We start from the raw sequence: 18,159 nt of genomic DNA on the forward strand, positions 1-18,159 counted from the left end.
GGGCATCGATCCCGCTACCTCTCGCATGCTAAGCAAGCACTCTACCATTTGAGCTAATTCCCCTGTGTGTTTAATCTGCATAACATGAAAAAAGTAACCTCACTGCCTTCCACACTTTATTTGAAGTCCAATTGCCCATAACAGTGTTCAGTTCACTCCTAACTTATGCCTTACCGCCACTTATGGGATGTTTTACAGTTCAGGTTGGCCTGTTTACTACTCGAATATGAGTGATATTGTGGTGTGTTCATCTAGACTCATACCCTACCTAATCTTGAAGTTAAATTTCCCACCAATGAGAAACCAAGGGAGATACCATTTTTGATAGTTATTGCATGTCTAATGCAAGAATAATCACCAGATTATGAGGATCCAGCAAAAATTACTCATTTTCGCCCAACGTGGAGCTCGAACCCACGACCCTGAGATTAAAAGTCTCATGCTCTACCGACTGAGCTAGCCGGGCTCCCACTTCAAGATGGTATGCAGACTAATCATTTTTTATGAAGGAAATCCATTCCTGGACAATTTTTGGGAGTTATTGCAGGTCTAATGCAAGATTAATCTCCATTTTATGAGAGTCAATGCAGTATTCAGGCAAAAATTACTCGTTTTAGCCCAACGTGGAGCTCGAACCCACGACCCTGAGATTAAGAGTCTCATGCTCTACCGACTGAGCTAGCCGGGCTCCCTCCTTAAGACAGTATGCAGACCAACCCCTTTTTGTGAAAAAAATCAAATCCTGGATATTCCTCTACTCTTGTTTTGCAAGGAAAGCCAGATTTATACATCCTTCAGAGGACAGAGTGTCAAAAAAAATAAGAGAAAATGAAAACGGAAGTTGTGAGAACTTCATTTTGAGATTGCATAAGAATTCAAATTCCTCTCACATGCTAAAGAATACCTGAACCCTTTTGATTAAACCACTTTAGTTGTTATAATGAGACCATATTTGAAAGCCATCTGTGATTTTTCTGTTCTTACTCTGCAATGACCTTGGCAATGACAAGTTAAAAATAAAATGTATGCAAATTTTATAATGGAGAATGCGGGCATCGATCCCGCTACCTCTAGCATGCTAAGCGAGCGCTCTACCATTTGAGCTAATTCCCATGTGTGTTTAATCTGCATAACATGAAAAAAGTAACCTCACTGCCTTCCACACTTTATTTGAAGTCCAATTGCCCATAACAGTGTTCAGTTCACTCCTAACTTATGCCTTACCTCCACTTATGGGATGTTTTACAGTTCAGGTTGGCCTGTTTACTACTCGAATATGAGTGATATTGTGGTGTGTTCATCTAGACTCATACCCTACCTAATCTTGAAGTTAAATTTCCCACCAATGAGAAACCAAGGGAGATACCATTTTTGATAGTTATTGCATGTCTAATGCAAGAATAATCACCAGATTATGAGAGTCCAGCAAAAATTACTCATTTTCGCCCAACGTGAGGCTCGAACCCACGACCCTGAGATTAAGAGTCTCATGCTCTACCGACTGAGCTAGCCAGGCTCCCACTTCAAGATGGTATGCAGACTAATCATTTTTTATGAAGGAAATCCATTCCTGGACAATTTTTGGGAGTTATTGCAGGTCTAATGCAAGATTAATCTCCATATTATGAGAGTCAATGCAGTATTCAGGCAAAAATTACTCGTTTTAGCCCAACGTGGAGCTCAAACCCACGACCCTGAGATTAAGAGTCTCATGCTCTACCGACTGAGCTAGCCGGGCTCCCTCCTTAAGACAGTATGCAGACCAATCCCTTTTTGTGAAGAAAATCAAATCCTGGATATTCCTCTACTCTTGTTTTGCAAGGAAAGCCAGATTTATACATCCTTCAGAGGACAGAGTGTCAAAACAAATAAGAGAAAATGAAAATGGAAGTTGTGAGAACTTCATTTTGAGATTGCATAAGAATTCAAATTCCTCTCACATGCTAAAGAATACCTGAACCCTTTTGATTAAACCACTTTAGTTGTTATAATGAGACCATATTTGAAAGCCATCTGTGATTTTTCTGTTCTTACTCTGCAATGACCTTGGCAATGACAAGTTAAAAATAAAATGTATGCAAATTTTATAATGGAGAATGCGGGCATCAAGCCGGCTACCTCTCGCATGCTAAGCGAGCGCTTTACTATTTGAGCTAATTCCCCTGTGTGTTTAATCTGCATAACATGAAAAAAGTAACCTTACTGCGTTCCACACTTTATTTGAAGTCCAATTGCCCATAACAGTGTTCAGTTCACTCCTAACTTATGCCTTACCTCCACTTATGGGATGTTTTACAGTTCAGGTTGGCCTGTTTACTACTCGAATATGAGTGATATTGCGCTGTGTTCATCTAGACTCATACCCTAGCTAATCTTGAAGTTAAATTTCCCACCAATGAGAAACCAAGGGAGATACCATTTCTGATAGTTATTGCATGTCTAATGCAAGAATATTCACCAGATTATGAGAGTCAATGCAATAATCCAGCAAAAATTACTCATTTTCGCCCAAAGTGGGGCTCGAACCCACGACCCTGAGATTAAGAGTCTCATGCTCTACCGACTGAGCTAGCCGGGCTCCCACTTCAAGATGGTATGCAGACTAATCATTTTTTATGAAGGAAATCCATTCCTGGACAATTTTTGGGAGTTATTGCAGGTCTAATGTAAGATTAATCTCCATATTATGAGAGTCAATGCAATATTCAGGAAAAAATTACTCGTTTTCGCCCTACGTGGGGCTCGAACCCACGACCCTGAGATTAAGAGTTTCATGCTCTACCGACTGAGCTAGCCGGGCTCCCTCCTTAAGACAGTATGCAGACCAATCCCTTTTTGTGAAAAAAATCAAATCCTGGATATTCCTCTACTCTTGTTTTGCAAGGAAAGCCAGATTTATACATCCTTCAGAGGACAGAGTGTCAAAAAAAATAAGAGAAAATGAAAATGGAAGTTGTGAGAACTTCATTTTGAGATTGCATAAGAATTCAAATTCCTCTCACATGCTAAAGAATACCTGAACCCTTTTGATTAAACCACTTTAGTTGTTATAATGAGACCATATTTGAAAGCCATCTGTGATTTTTCTGTTCTTACTCTGCAATGACCATGGGCAATGACAAGTTAAAAATAAAATGTATGCAAATTTTATAATGGAGAATGCGGGCATCGATCCCGCTACCTCTCGCATGCTAAGCGAGCGCTCTACCATTTGAGCTAATTCCCCTGTGTGTTTAATCTGCATAACATGAAAAAAGTAACCTCACTGCCTTCCACACTTTATTTGAAGTCCAATTGCCCATAACAGTGTTCAGTTCACTCCTAACTTATGCCTTACCTCCACTTATGGGATGTTTTACAGTTCAGGTTGGCCTGTTTACTACTCGATTATGAGTGATATTGTGGTGTGTTCATCTAGACTCATACTCTACCTAATCTTGAAGTTAAATTTCCCACCAATGAGAAACCAAGGGAGATACCATTTCTGATAGTTATTGCATGTCTAATGCAAGAATATTCACCAGATTATGAGAGTCAATGCAATAATCCAGCAAAAATTACTCATTTTCGCCCAAAGTGGGGCTCGAACCCACGACCCTGAGATTAAGAGTCTCATGCTCTACCGACTGAGCTAGCCGGGCTCCCACTTCAAGATGGTATGCAGACTAATCATTTTTTATGAAGGAAATCCATTCCTGGACAATTTTTGGGAGTTATTGCAGGTCTAATGTAAGATTAATCTCCATATTATGAGAGTCAATGCAATATTCAGGAAAAAATTACTCGTTTTCGCCCTACGTGGGGCTCGAACCCACGACCCTGAGATTAAGAGTTTCATGCTCTACCGACTGAGCTAGCCGGGCTCCCTCCTTAAGACAGTATGCAGACCAATCCCTTTTTGTGAAAAAAATCAAATCCTGGATATTCCTCTACTCTTGTTTTGCAAGGAAAGCCAGATTTATACATCCTTCAGAGGACAGAGTGTCAAAAAAAATAAGAGAAAATGAAAATGGAAGTTGTGAGAACTTCATTTTGAGATTGCATAAGAATTCAAATTCCTCTCACATGCTAAAGAATACCTGAACCCTTTGATTAAACCACTTTAGTTGTTATAATGAGACCATATTTGAAAGCCATCTGTGATTTTTCTGTTCTTACTCTGCAATGACCATGGGCAATGACAAGTTAAAAATAAAATGTATGCAAATTTTATAATGGAGAATACGGGCATCGATCCCGCTACCTCTCGCATGCTAAGCGAGCGCTCTACCATTTGAGCTAATTCCCCTGTGTGTTTAATCTGCATAACATGAAAAAAGTAACCTCACTGCCTTCCACACTTTATTTGAAGTCCAATTGCCCATAACAGTGTTCAGTTCACTCCTAACTTATGCCTTACCTCCACTTATGGGATGTTTTACAGTTCAGGTTGGCCTGTTTACTACTCGATTATGAGTGATATTGTGGTGTGTTCATCTAGACTCATACTCTACCTAATCTTGAAGTTAAATTTCCCACCAATGAGAAACCAAGGGAGATACCATTTTTGATAGTTATTGCATGTCTAATGCAAGAATAATCACCAGATTATGAGAGTCCAGCAAAAATTACTCATTTTCGCCCAACGTGGAGCTCGAACCCACGACCCTGAGATTAAAAGTCTCATGCTCTACCGACTGAGCTAGCCGGGCTCCCACTTGAAGATGGTATGCAGACTAATCATTTTTTATGAAGGAAATCCAGTCCTAGACAATTTTTGGGAGTTATTGCAGGTCTAATGCAAGAATAATCTCCATATTATGAGAGTCAATGCAATATTCACGCAAAAATTACTCGTTTTCGCCCAACGTGGGGCTCGAACCCACGACCCTGAGATTAAGAGTCTCATGCTCTACCGACTGAGCTAGCCGGGCTCCCTCCTTAAGACAGTATGCAGACCAATCCCTTTTTGTGAAAAAAATCAAATCCTGGATATTCCTCTACTCTTGTTTTGCAAGGAAAGCCAGATTTATACATCCTTCAGAGGACAGAGTGTCAAAAAAAATAAGAGAAAATGAAAACGGAAGTTGTGAGAACTTCATTTTGAGATTGCATAAGAATTCAAATTCCTCTCACATGCTAAAGAATACCTGAACCCTTTTGATTAAACCACTTTAGTTGTTATAATGAGACCATATTTGAAAGCCATCTGTGATTTTTCTGTTCTTACTCTGCAATGACCTTGGCAATGACAAGTTAAAAATAAAATGTATGCAAATTTTATAATGGAGAATGCGGGCATCAAGCCCGCTACCTCTCGCATGCTAAGCGAGCGCTTTACTATTTGAGCTAATTCCCCTGTGTGTTTAATCTGCATAACATGAAAAAAGTAACCTTACTGCGTTCCACACTTTATTTGAAGTCCAATTGCCCATAACAGTGTTCAGTTCACTCCTAACTTATGCCTTACCTCCACTTATGGGATGTTTTACAGTTCAGGTTGGCCTTTTTACTACTCGAATATGAGTGATATTGCGCTGTGTTCATCTAGACTCATACCCTAGCTAATCTTGAAGTTAAATTTCCCACCAATGAGAAACCAAGGGAGATACCATTTCTGATAGTTATTGCATGTCTAATGCAAGAATATTCACCAGATTATGAGAGTCAATGCAATAATCCAGCAAAAATTACTCATTTTCGCCCAACGTGGGGCTCGAACCCACGACCCTGAGATTAAGAGTCTCATGCTCTACCGACTGAGCTAGCCGGGCTCCCACTTCAAGATGGTATGCAGACTAATCATTTTTTATGAAGGAAATCCATTCCTGGACAATTTTTGGGAGTTATTGCAGGTCTAATGCAAGATTAATCTCCATATTATGAGAGTCAATGCAGTATTCAGGAAAAAATTACTCGTTTTCGCCCAACGTGGGGCTCGAACCCACGACCCTGAGATTAAGAGTCTCATGCTCTACCGACTGAGCTAGCCGGGCTCCCTCCTTAAGACAGTATGCAGACCAATCCCTTTTTGTGAAAAAAATCAAATCCTAGATATTCCTCTACTCTTGTTTTGCAAGGAAAGCCAGATTTATACATCCTTCAGAGGACAGAGTGTCAAAAAAAATAAGAGAAAATGAAAACGGAAGTTGTGAGAACTTCATTTTGAGATTGCATAAGAATTCAAATTCCTCTCACATGCTAAAGAATACCTGAACCCTTTTGATTAAACCACTTTAGTTGTTATAATGAGACCATATTTGAAAGCCATCTGTGATTTTTCTGTTCTTACTCTGCAATGACCTTGGCAATGACAAGTTAAAAATAAAATGTATGCAAATTTTATAATGGAGAATGCGGGCATCAAGCCCGCTACCTCTCGCATGCTAAGCGAGCGCTTTACTATTTGAGCTAATTCCCCTGTGTGTTTAATCTGCATAACATGAAAAAAGTAACCTTACTGCGTTCCACACTTTATTTGAAGTCCAATTGCCCATAACAGTGTTCAGTTCACTCCTAACTTATGCCTTACCTCCACTTATGGGATGTTTTACAGTTCAGGTTGGCCTTTTTACTACTCGAATATGAGTGATATTGCGCTGTGTTCATCTAGACTCATACCCTAGCTAATCTTGAAGTTAAATTTCCCACCAATGAGAAACCAAGGGAGATACCATTTCTGATAGTTATTGCATGTCTAATGCAAGAATATTCACCAGATTATGAGAGTCAATGCAATAATCCAGCAAAAATTACTCATTTTCGCCCAACACGGGGCTCGAACCCACGACCCTGAGATTAAGAGTCTCATGCTCTACCGACTGAGCTAGCCGGGCTCCCACTTCAAGATGGTATGCAGACTAATCATTTTTTATGAAGGAAATCCATTCCTGGACAATTTTTGGGAGTTATTGCAGGTCTAATGTAAGATTAATCTCCATATTATGAGAGTCAATGCAATATTCAGGAAAAAATTACTCGTTTTCGCCCAACGTGGGGCTCGAACCCACGACCCTGAGATTAAGAGTCTCATGCTCTACCGACTGAGCTAGCCGGGCTCCCTCCTTAAGACAGTATGCAGACCAATCCCTTTTTGTGAAAAAAATCAAATCCTGGATATTCCTCTACTCTTGTTTTGCAAGGAAAGCCAGATTTATACATCCTTCAGAGGACAGAGTGTCAAAAAAAATAAGAGAAAATGAAAATGGAAGTTGTGAGAACTTCATTTTGAGATTGCATAAGAATTCAAATTCCTCTCACATGCTAAAGAATACCTGAACCCTTTTGATTAAACCACTTTAGTTGTTATAATGAGACCATATTTGAAAGCCATCTGTGATTTTTCTGTTCTTACTCTGCAATGACCATGGGCAATGACAAGTTAAAAATAAAATGTATGCAAATTTTATAATGGAGAATGCGGGCATCGATCCCGCTACCTCTCGCATGCTAAGCGAGCGCTCTACCATTTGAGCTAATTCCCCTGTGTGTTTAATCTGCATAACATGAAAAAAGTAACCTCACTGCCTTCCACACTTTATTTGAAGTCCAATTGCCCATAACAGTGTTCAGTTCACTCCTAACTTATGCCTTACCTCCACTTATGGGATGTTTTACAGTTCAGGTTGGCCTGTTTACTACTCGATTATGAGTGATATTGTGGTGTGTTCATCTAGACTCATACTCTACCTAATCTTGAAGTTAAATTTCCCACCAATGAGAAACCAAGGGAGATACCATTTTTGATAGTTATTGCATGTCTAATGCAAGAATAATCACCAGATTATGAGAGTCCAGCAAAAATTACTCATTTTCGCCCAACGTGGAGCTCAAACCCACGACCCTGAGATTAAAAGTCTCATGCTCTACCGACTGAGCTAGCCGGGCTCCCACTTCAAGATGGTATGCAGACTAATCATTTTTTATGAAGGAAATCCAGTCCTGGACAATTTTTGGGAGTTATTGCAGGTCTAATGCAAGAATAATCTCCATATTATGAGAGTCAATGCAATATTCAGGCAAAAATTACTTGTTTTCGCCCAACGTGGGGCTCGAACCCACGACCCTGAGATTAAGAGTCTCATGCTCTACCGACTGAGCTAGCCGGGCTCCCTCCTTAAGACAGTATGCAGACCAATCCCTTTTTGTGAAAAAAATCAAATCCTGGATATTCCTCTACTCTTGTTTTGCAAGGAAAGCCAGATTTATACATCCTTCAGAGGACAGAGTGTCAAAAAAAATAAGAGAAAATGAAAACGGAAGTTGTGAGAACTTCATTTTGAGATTGCATAAGAATTCAAATTCCTCTCACATGCTAAAGAATACCTGAACCCTTTTGATTAAACCACTTTAGTTGTTATAATGAGACCATATTTGAAAGCCATCTGTGATTTTTCTGTTCTTACTCTGCAATGACCTTGGCAATGACAAGTTAAAAATAAAATGTATGCAAATTTTATAATGGAGAATGCGGGCATCGATCCCACTACCTCTCGCATGCTAAGCGAGCGCTCTACCATTTGAGCTAATTCCCCTGCGTGTTTAATCTGCATAACATGAAAAAAGTAACCTCACTGCCTTCCACACTTTATTTGAAGTCCAATTGCCCATAACAGTGTTCAGTTCACTCCTAACTTATGCCTTACCTCCACTTATGGGATGTTTTACAGTTCAGGTTGGCCTGTTTACTACTCGAATATGAGTGATATTGTGGTGTGTTCATCTAGACTCATACCCTATCTAATCTTGAAGTTAAATTTCCCACCAATGAGAAACCAAGGGAGATACCATTTTTGATAGTTATTGCATGTCTAATGCAAGAATAATCACCAGATTATGAGAGTCCAGCAAAAATTACTCATTTTCGCCCAACGTGAGGCTCGAACCCACGACCCTGAGATTAAGAGTCTCATGCTCTACCGACTGAGCTAGCCGGGCTCCCACTTCAAGATGGTATGCAGACTAATCATTTTTTATGAAGGAAATCCATTCCTGGACAATTTTTGGGAGTTATTGCAGGTCTAATGCAAGATTAATCTCCATATTATGAGAGTCAATGCAGTATTCAGGCAAAAATTACTCGTTTTCGCCCAACGTGGAGCTCGAACCCACGACCCTGAGATTAAGAGTCTCATGCTCTACCGACTGAGCTAGCCGGGCTCCCTCCTTAAGACAGTATGCAGACCAATCCCTTTTTGTGAAGAAAATCAAATCCTGGATATTCCTCTACTCTTGTTTTGCAAGGAAAGCCAGATTTATACATCCTTCAGAGGACAGAGTGTCAAAAAAAATAAGAGAAAATGAAAATGGAAGTTGTGAGAACTTCATTTTGAGATTGCATAAGAATTCAAATTCCTCTCACATGCTAAAGAATACCTGAACCCTTTTGATTAAACCACTTTAGTTGTTATAATGAGACCATATTTGAAAGCCATCTGTGATTTTTCTGTTCTTACTCTGCAATGACCTTGGCAATGACAAGTTAAAAATAAAATGTATGCAAATTTTATAATGGAGAATGCGGGCATCGAGCCCGCTACCTCTCGCATGCTAAGCGAGCGCTTTACTATTTGAGCTAATTCCCCTGTGTGTTTAATCTGCATAACATGAAAAAAGTAACCTTACTGCGTTCCACACTTTATTTGAAGTCCAATTGCCCATAACAGTGTTCAGTTCACTCCTAAATTATGCCTTACCTCCACTTATGGGATGTTTTACAGTTCAGGTTGGCCTGTTTCCTACTCGAATATGAGTGATATTGCGCGGTGTTCATCTAGACTCATACCCTAGCTAATCTTGAAGTTAAATTTCCCACCAATGAGAAACCAAGGGAGATACCATTTCTGATAGTTATTGCATGTCTAATGCAAGAATATTCACCAGATTATGAGAGTCAATGCAATAATCCAGCAAAAATTACTCATTTTCGTCCAACGTGGGGCTCGAACCCACGACCCTGAGATTAAGAGTCTCATGCTCTACCGACTGAGCTAGCTGGGCTCCCACTTCAAGATGGTATGCAGACTAATCATTTTTTATGAAGGAAATCCATTCCTGGACAATTTTTGGGAGTTATTGCAGGTCTAATGCAAGATTAATCTCCATATTATGAGAGTCAATGCAATATTCAGGAAAAAATTACTCGTTTTCGCCCAACGTGGGGCTCGAACCCACGACCCTGAGATTAAGAGTCTCATGCTCTACCGACTGAGCTAGCCGGGCTCCCTCCTTAAGACAGTATGCAGACCAATCCCTTTTTGTGAAAAAAATCAAATCCTGGATATTCCTCTACTCTTGTTTTGCAAGGAAAGCCAGATTTATACATCCTTCAGAGGACAGAGTGTCAAAAAAAATAAGAGAAAATGAAAATGGAAGTTGTGAGAACTTCATTTTGAGATTGCATAAGAATTCAAATTCCTCTCACATGCTAAAGAATACCTGAACCCTTTTGATTAAACCACTTTAGTTGTTATAATGAGACCATATTTGAAAGCCATCTGTGATTTTTCTGTTCTTACTCTGCAATGACCATGGGCAATGACAAGTTAAAAATAAAATGTATGCAAATTTTATAATGGAGAATGCGGGCATCGATCCCGCTACCTCTCGCATGCTAAGCGAGCGCTCTACCATTTGAGCTAATTCCCCTATGTGTTTAATCTGCATAACATGAAAAAAGTAACCTCACTGCCTTCCACACTTTATTTGAAGTCCAATTGCCCATAACAGTGTTCAGTTCACTCCTAACTTATGCCTTACCTCCACTTATGGGATGTTTTACAGTTCAGGTTGGCCTGTTTACTACTCGAATATGAGTGATATTGTGGTGTGTTCATCTAGACTCATACTCTACCTAATCTTGAAGTTAAATTTCCCACCAATGAGAAACCAAGGGAGATACCATTTTTGAAAGTTATTGCATGTCTAATGCAAGAATAATCACCAGATTATGAGAGTCCAGCAAAAATTACTCATTTTCGCCCAACCTGGAGCTCGAACCCACGACCCTGAGATTAAAAGTCTCATGCTCTACCGACTGAGCTAGCCGGGCTCCCACTTCAATATGGTATGCAGACTAATCATTTTTTATGAAGGAAATCCAGTCCGGGACAATTTTTGGGAGTTATTGCAGGTCTAATGCAAGAATAATCTCCATATTATGAGAGTCAATGCAATATTCAGGCAAAAATTACTCGTTTTCGCCCAACGTGGGGCTCGAACCCACGACCCTGAGATTAAGGGTCTCATGCTCTACCGACTGAGCTAGCCGGGCTCCCTCCTTAAGACAGTATGCAGACCAATCCCTTTTTGTGAAAAAAATCAAATCCTGGATATTCCTCTACTCTTGTTTTGCAAGGAAAGCCAGATTTATACATCCTTCAGAGGACACTGTCAAAACAAATAAGAGAAAATGAAAACGAAAGTTGTGAGAACTTCATTTTGAGATTGCATAGGAATTCAAATTCCTCTCACATGCTAAAGAATACCTGAACCCTTTTGATTAAACCACTTTAGCTGTTATAATGAGACCATATTTGAAAGCCATCTGTGATTTTTCTGTTCTTACTCTGCAATGACCTTGGCAATGACAAGTTAAAAATAAAATGTATGCAAATTTTATAATGGAGAATGCGGGCATCGATCCCGCTACCTCTCGCATGCTAAGCGAGCGCTCTACCATTTGAGCTAATTCCCCTGTGTGTTTAATCAGCATAACATGAAAAAAGTAACCTCACTGCCTTCCACACTTTATTTGAAGTCCAATTGCCCATAACAGTGTTCAGTTCACTCCTAACTTATGCCTTACCTCCACTTATGGGATGTTTTACAGTTCAGGTTTGCCTGTTTACTACTCGAATATGAGTGATTTTGTGGTGTGTTCATCTAGACTCATACCCTACCTAATCTTGAAGTTAAATTTCCCACCAATGAGAAACCAAGGGAGATACCATTTTTGATAGTTATTGCATGTCTAATGCAAGAATAATCACCAGATTATGAGAGTCCAGCAAAAATTACTCATTTTCGCCCAACGTGGAGCTCAAACCCACGACCCTGAGATTAAAAGTCTCATGCTCTACCGACTGAGCTAGCCGGGCTCCCACTTCAAGATGGTATGCAGACTAATCATTTTTTATGAAGGAAATCCAGTCCTGGACAATTTTTGGGAGTTATTGCAGGTCTAATGCAAGAATAATCTCCATATTATGAGAGTCAATGCAATATTCAGGCAAAAATTACTCGTTTTCGCCCAACGTGGGGCTCGAACCCACGACCCTGAGATTAAGAGTCTCATGCTCTACCGACTGAGCTAGCCGGGCTCCCTCCTTAAGACAGTATGCAGACCAATCCCTTTTTGTGAAAAAAATCAAATCCTGGATATTCCTCTACTCTTGTTTTGCAAGGAAAGCCAGATTTATACATCCTTCAGAGGACAGAGTGTCAAAAAAAATAAGAGAAAATGAAAACGGAAGTTGTGAGAACTTCATTTTGAGATTGCATAAGAATTCAAATTCCTCTCACATGCTAAAGAATACCTGAACCCTTTTGATTAAACCACTTTAGTTGTTATAATGAGACCATATTTGAAAGCCATCTGTGATTTTTCTGTTCTTACTCTGCAATGACCTTGGCAATGACAAGTTAAAAATAAAATGTATGCAAATTTTATAATGGAGAATGCGGGCATCGATCCCGCTACCTCTCGCATGCTAAGCGAGCGCTCTACCATTTGAGCTAATTCCCCTGCGTGTTTAATCTGCATAACATGAAAAAAGTAACCTCACTGCCTTCCACACTTTATTTGAAGTCCAATTGCCCATAACAGTGTTCAGTTCACTCCTAACTTATGCCTTACCTCCACTTATGGGATGTTTTACAGTTCAGGTTGGCCTGTTTACTACTCGAATATGAGTGATATTGTGGTGTGTTTATCTAGACTCATACCCTATCTAATCTTGAAGTTAAATTTCCCACCAATGAGAAACCAAGGGAGATACCATTTTTGATAGTTATTGCATGTCTAATGCAAGAATAATCACCAGATTATGAGAGTCCAGCAAAAATTACTCATTTTCGCCCAACGTGAGGCTCGAACCCACGACCCTGAGATTAAGAGTCTCATGCTCTACCGACTGAGCTAGCTGGGCTCCCACTTCAAGATGGTATGCAGACTAATCATTTTTTATGAAGGAAATCCATTCCTGGACAATTTTTGGGAGTTATTGCAGGTCTAATGCAAGATTAATCTCCATATTATGAGAGTCAATGCAGTATTCAGGCAAAAATTACTCGTTTTCGCCCAACGTGGAGCTCGAACCCACGACCCTTAGATTAAGAGTCTCATGCTCTACCGACTGAGCTAGCCGGGCTCCCTCCTTAAGACAGTATGCAGACCAATCCCTTTTTGTGAAGAAAATCAAATCCTGGATATTCCTCTACTCTTGTTTTGCAAGGAAAGCCAGATTTATACATCCTTCAGAGGACAGAGTGTCAAAAAAAATAAGAGAAAATGAAAATGGAAGTTGTGAGAACTTCATTTTGAGATTGCATAAGAATTCAAATTCCTCTCACATGCTAAAGAATACCTGAACCCTTTTGATTAAACCACTTTAGTTGTTATAATGAGACCATATTTGAAAGCCATCTGTGATTTTTCTGTTCTTACTCTGCAATGACCTTGGCAATGACAAGTTAAAAATAAAATGTATGCAAATTTTATAATGGAGAATGCGGGCATCGAGCCCGCTACCTCTCGCATGCTAAGCGAGCGCTTTACTATTTGAGCTAATTCCCCTGTGTGTTTAATCTGCATAACATGAAAAAAGTAACCTTACTGCGTTCCACACTTTATTTGAAGTCCAATTGCCCATAACAGTGTTCAGTTCACTCCTAAATTATGCCTTACCTCCACTTATGGGATGTTTTACAGTTCAGGTTGGCCTGTTTACTACTCGAATATGAGTGATATTGCGCGGTGTTCATCTAGACTCATACCCTAGCTAATCTTGAAGTTAAATTTCCCACCAATGAGAAACCAAGGGAGATACCATTTCTGATAGTTATTGCATGTCTAATGCAAGAATATTCACCAGATTATGAGAGTCAATGCAATAATCCAGCAAAAATTACTCATTTTCGTCCAACGTGGGGCTCGAACCCACGACCCTGAGATTAAGAGTCTCATGCTCTACCGACTGAGCTAGCTGGGCTCCCACTTCAAGATGGTATGCAGACTAATCATTTTTTATGAAGGAAATCCATTCCTGGACAATTTTTGGGAGTTATTGCAGGTCTAATGCAAGATTAATCTCCATATTATGAGAGTCAATGCAATATTCAGGAAAAAATTACTCGTTTTCGCCCAACGTGGGGCTCGAACCCACGACCCTGAGATTAAGAGTCTCATGCTCTACCGACTGAGCTAGCCGGGCTCCCTTCTTAAGACAGTATGCAGACCAATCCCTTTTTGTGAAAAAAATCAAATCCTGGATATTCCTCTACTCTTGTTTTGCAAGGAAAGCCAGATTTATACATCCTTCAGAGGACAGAGTGTCAAAAAAAATAAGAGAAAATGAAAATGGAAGTTGTGAGAACTTCATTTTGAGATTGCATAAGAATTCAAATTCCTCTCACATGCTAAAGAATACCTGAACCCTTTTGATTAAACCACTTTAGTTGTTATAATGAGACCATATTTGAAAGCCATCTGTGATTTTTCTGTTCTTACTCTGCAATGACCATGGGCAATGACAAGTTAAAAATAAAATGTATGCAAATTTTATAATGGAGAATGCGGGCATCGATCCCGCTACCTCTCGCATGCTAAGCGAGCGCTCTACCATTTGAGCTAATTCCCCTATGTGTTTAATCTGCATAACATGAAAAAAGTAACCTCACTGCCTTCCACACTTTATTTGAAGTCCAATTGCCCATAACAGTGTTCAGTTCACTCCTAACTTATGCCTTACCTCCACTTATGGGATGTTTTACAGTTCAGGTTGGCCTGTTTACTACTCGAATATGAGTGATATTGTGGTGTGTTCATCTAGACTCATACTCTACCTAATCTTGAAGTTAAATTTCCCACCAATGAGAAACCAAGGGAGATACCATTTTTGATAGTTATTGCATGTCTAATGCAAGAATAATCACCAGATTATGAGAGTCCAGCAAAAATTACTCATTTTCGCCCAACCTGGAGCTCGAACCCACGACCCTGAGATTAAAAGTCTCATGCTCTACCGACTGAGCTAGCCGGGCTCCCACTTCAATATGGTATGCAGACTAATCATTTTTTATGAAGGAAATCCAGTCCGGGACAATTTTTGGGAGTTATTGCAGGTCTAATGCAAGAATAATCTCCATATTATGAGAGTCAATGCAATATTCAGGCAAAAATTACTCGTTTTCGCCCAACGTGGGGCTCGAACCCACGACCCTGAGATTAAGGGTCTCATGCTCTACCGACTGAGCTAGCCGGGCTCCCTCCTTAAGACAGTATGCAGACCAATCCCTTTTTGTGAAAAAAATCAAATCCTGGATATTCCTCTACTCTTGTTTTGCAAGGAAAGCCAGATTTATACATCCTTCAGAGGACACTGTCAAAACAAATAAGAGAAAATGAAAACGAAAGTTGTGAGAACTTCATTTTGAGATTGCATAGGAATTCAAATTCCTCTCACATGCTAAAGAATACCTGAACCCTTTTGATTAAACCACTTTAGCTGTTATAATGAGACCATATTTGAAAGCCATCTGTGATTTTTCTGTTCTTACTCTGCAATGACCTTGGCAATGACAAGTTAAAAATAAAATGTATGCAAATTTTATAATGGAGAATGCGGGCATCGATCCCGCTACCTCTCGCATGCTAAGCGAGCGCTCTACCATTTGAGCTAATTCCCCTGTGTGTTTAATCAGCATAACATGAAAAAAGTAACCTCACTGCCTTCCACACTTTATTTGAAGTCCAATTGCCCATAACAGTGTTCAGTTCACTCCTAACTTATGCCTTACCTCCACTTATGGGATGTTTTACAGTTCAGGTTTGCCTGTTTACTACTCGAATATGAGTGATTTTGTGGTGTGTTCATCTAGACTCATACCCTACCTAATCTTGAAGTTAAATTTCCCACCAATGAGAAACCAAGGGAGATACCATTTTTGATAGTTATTGCATGTCTAATGCAAGAATAATCACCAGATTATGAGAGTCCAGCAAAAATTACTCATTTTCGCCCAACGTGGAGCTCAAACCCACGACCCTGAGATTAAAAGTCTCATGCTCTACCGACTGAGCTAGCCGGGCTCCCACTTCAAGATGGTATGCAGACTAATCATTTTTTATGAAGGAAATCCAGTCCTGGACAATTTTTGGGAGTTATTGCAGGTCTAATGCAAGAATAATCTCCATATTATGAGAGTCAATGCAATATTCAGGCAAAAATTACTCATTTTCGCCCAACGTGGGGCTCGAACCCACGACCCTGAGATTAAGAGTCTCATGCTCTACCGACTGAGCTAGCCGGGCTCCCTCCTTAAGACAGTATGCAGACCAATCCCTTTTTGTGAAAAAAATCAAATCCTGGATATTCCTCTACTCTTGTTTTGCAAGGAAAGCCAGATTTATACATCCTTCAGAGGACAGAGTGTCAAAAAAAATAAGAGAAAATGAAAACGGAAGTTGTGAGAACTTCATTTTGAGATTGCATAAGAATTCAAATTCCTCTCACATGCTAAAGAATACCTGAACCCTTTTGATTAAACCACTTTAGTTGTTATAATGAGACCATATTTGAAAGCCATCTGTGATTTTTCTGTTCTTACTCTGCAATGACCTTGGCAATGACAAGTTAAAAATAAAATGTATGCAAATTTTATAATGGAGAATGCGGGCATCGATCCCGCTACCTCTCGCATGCTAAGCGAGCGCTCTACCATTTGAGCTAAATCCCCTGCGTGTTTAATCTGCATAACATGAAAAAAGTAACCTCACTGCCTTCCACACTTTATTTGAAGTCCAATTGCCCATAACAGTGTTCAGTTCACTCCTAACTTATGCCTTACCTCCACTTATGGGATGTTTTACAGTTCAGGTTGGCCTGTTTACTACTCGAATATGAGTGATATTGTGGTGTGTTCATCTAGACTCATACCCTATCTAATCTTGAAGTTAAATTTCCCACCAATGAGAAACCAAGGGAGATACCATTTTTGATAGTTATTGCATGTCTAATGCAAGAATAATCACCAGATTATGAGAGTCCAGCAAAAATTACTCATTTTCGCCCAACGTGAGGCTCGAACCCACGACCCTGAGATTAAGAGTCTCATGCTCTACCGACTGAGCTAGCTGGGCTCCCACTTCAAGATGGTATGCAGACTAATCATTTTTTATGAAGGAAATCCATTCCTGGACAATTTTTGGGAGTTATTGCAGGTCTAATGCAAGATTAATCTCCATATTATGAGAGTCAATGCAGTATTCAGGCAAAAATTACTCGTTTTCGCCCAACGTGGAGCTCGAACCCACGACCCTTAGATTAAGAGTCTCATGCTCTACCGACTGAGCTAGCCGGGCTCCCTCCTTAAGACAGTATGCAGACCAATCCCTTTTTGTGAAGAAAATCAAATCCTGGATATTCCTCTACTCTTGTTTTGCAAGGAAAGCCAGATTTATACATCCTTCAGAGGACAGAGTGTCAAAAAAAATAAGAGAAAATGAAAATGGAAGTTGTGAGAACTTCATTTTGAGATTGCATAAGAATTCAAATTCCTCTCACATGCTAAAGAATACCTGAACCCTTTTGATTAAACCACTTTAGTTGTTATAATGAGACCATATTTGAAAGCCATCTGTGATTTTTCTGTTCTTACTCTGCAATGACCTTGGCAATGACAAGTTAAAAATAAAATGTATGCAAATTTTATAATGGAGAATGCGGGCATCGAGCCCGCTACATCTCGCATGCTAAGCGAGCGCTTTACTATTTGAGCTAATTCCCCTGTGTGTTTAATCTGCATAACATGAAAAAAGTAACCTTACTGCGTTCCACACTTTATTTGAAGTCCAATTGCCCATAACAGTGTTCAGTTCACTCCTAAATTATGCCTTACCTCCACTTATGGGATGTTTTACAGTTCAGGTTGGCCTGTTTACTACTCGAATATGAGTGATAT

At 39.7% G+C, this 18,159-nt stretch overlaps 7 non-coding genes across 7 annotated transcripts; all 7 read right to left on the reverse strand.

The window, feature by feature from the left end:
- Window positions 1-3,153: 3,153 nt before the first annotated feature.
- Window positions 3,154-3,226, reverse strand: TRNAA-AGC (transfer RNA alanine (anticodon AGC)). Its single transcript has one exon. It is a non-coding gene; the product is annotated as a tRNA-Ala (tRNA).
- Window positions 3,227-7,390: 4,164 nt separating this feature from the next.
- TRNAA-AGC (transfer RNA alanine (anticodon AGC)) lies at window positions 7,391-7,463 on the reverse strand. The gene has a single exon. It is a non-coding gene; the product is annotated as a tRNA-Ala (tRNA).
- Window positions 7,464-10,553: 3,090 nt separating this feature from the next.
- Window positions 10,554-10,626, reverse strand: TRNAA-AGC (transfer RNA alanine (anticodon AGC)). Its single transcript has one exon. It is a non-coding gene; the product is annotated as a tRNA-Ala (tRNA).
- Window positions 10,627-11,601: 975 nt separating this feature from the next.
- TRNAA-AGC (transfer RNA alanine (anticodon AGC)) lies at window positions 11,602-11,674 on the reverse strand. The gene has a single exon. It is a non-coding gene; the product is annotated as a tRNA-Ala (tRNA).
- A 977-nt stretch (window positions 11,675-12,651) lies between these two features.
- On the reverse strand, window positions 12,652-12,724 carry TRNAA-AGC (transfer RNA alanine (anticodon AGC)). Its single transcript has one exon. It is a non-coding gene; the product is annotated as a tRNA-Ala (tRNA).
- A 2,040-nt stretch (window positions 12,725-14,764) lies between these two features.
- On the reverse strand, window positions 14,765-14,837 carry TRNAA-AGC (transfer RNA alanine (anticodon AGC)). The gene has a single exon. It is a non-coding gene; the product is annotated as a tRNA-Ala (tRNA).
- A 975-nt stretch (window positions 14,838-15,812) lies between these two features.
- On the reverse strand, window positions 15,813-15,885 carry TRNAA-AGC (transfer RNA alanine (anticodon AGC)). The gene has a single exon. It is a non-coding gene; the product is annotated as a tRNA-Ala (tRNA).
- Window positions 15,886-18,159: the final 2,274 nt, after the last annotated feature.

This window comes from Lissotriton vulgaris, chromosome 1_1, assembly GCF_964263255.1.
Source record: "Lissotriton vulgaris chromosome 1_1, aLisVul1.2, whole genome shotgun sequence".
Taxonomy (NCBI): domain Eukaryota; kingdom Metazoa; phylum Chordata; class Amphibia; order Caudata; family Salamandridae; genus Lissotriton; species Lissotriton vulgaris.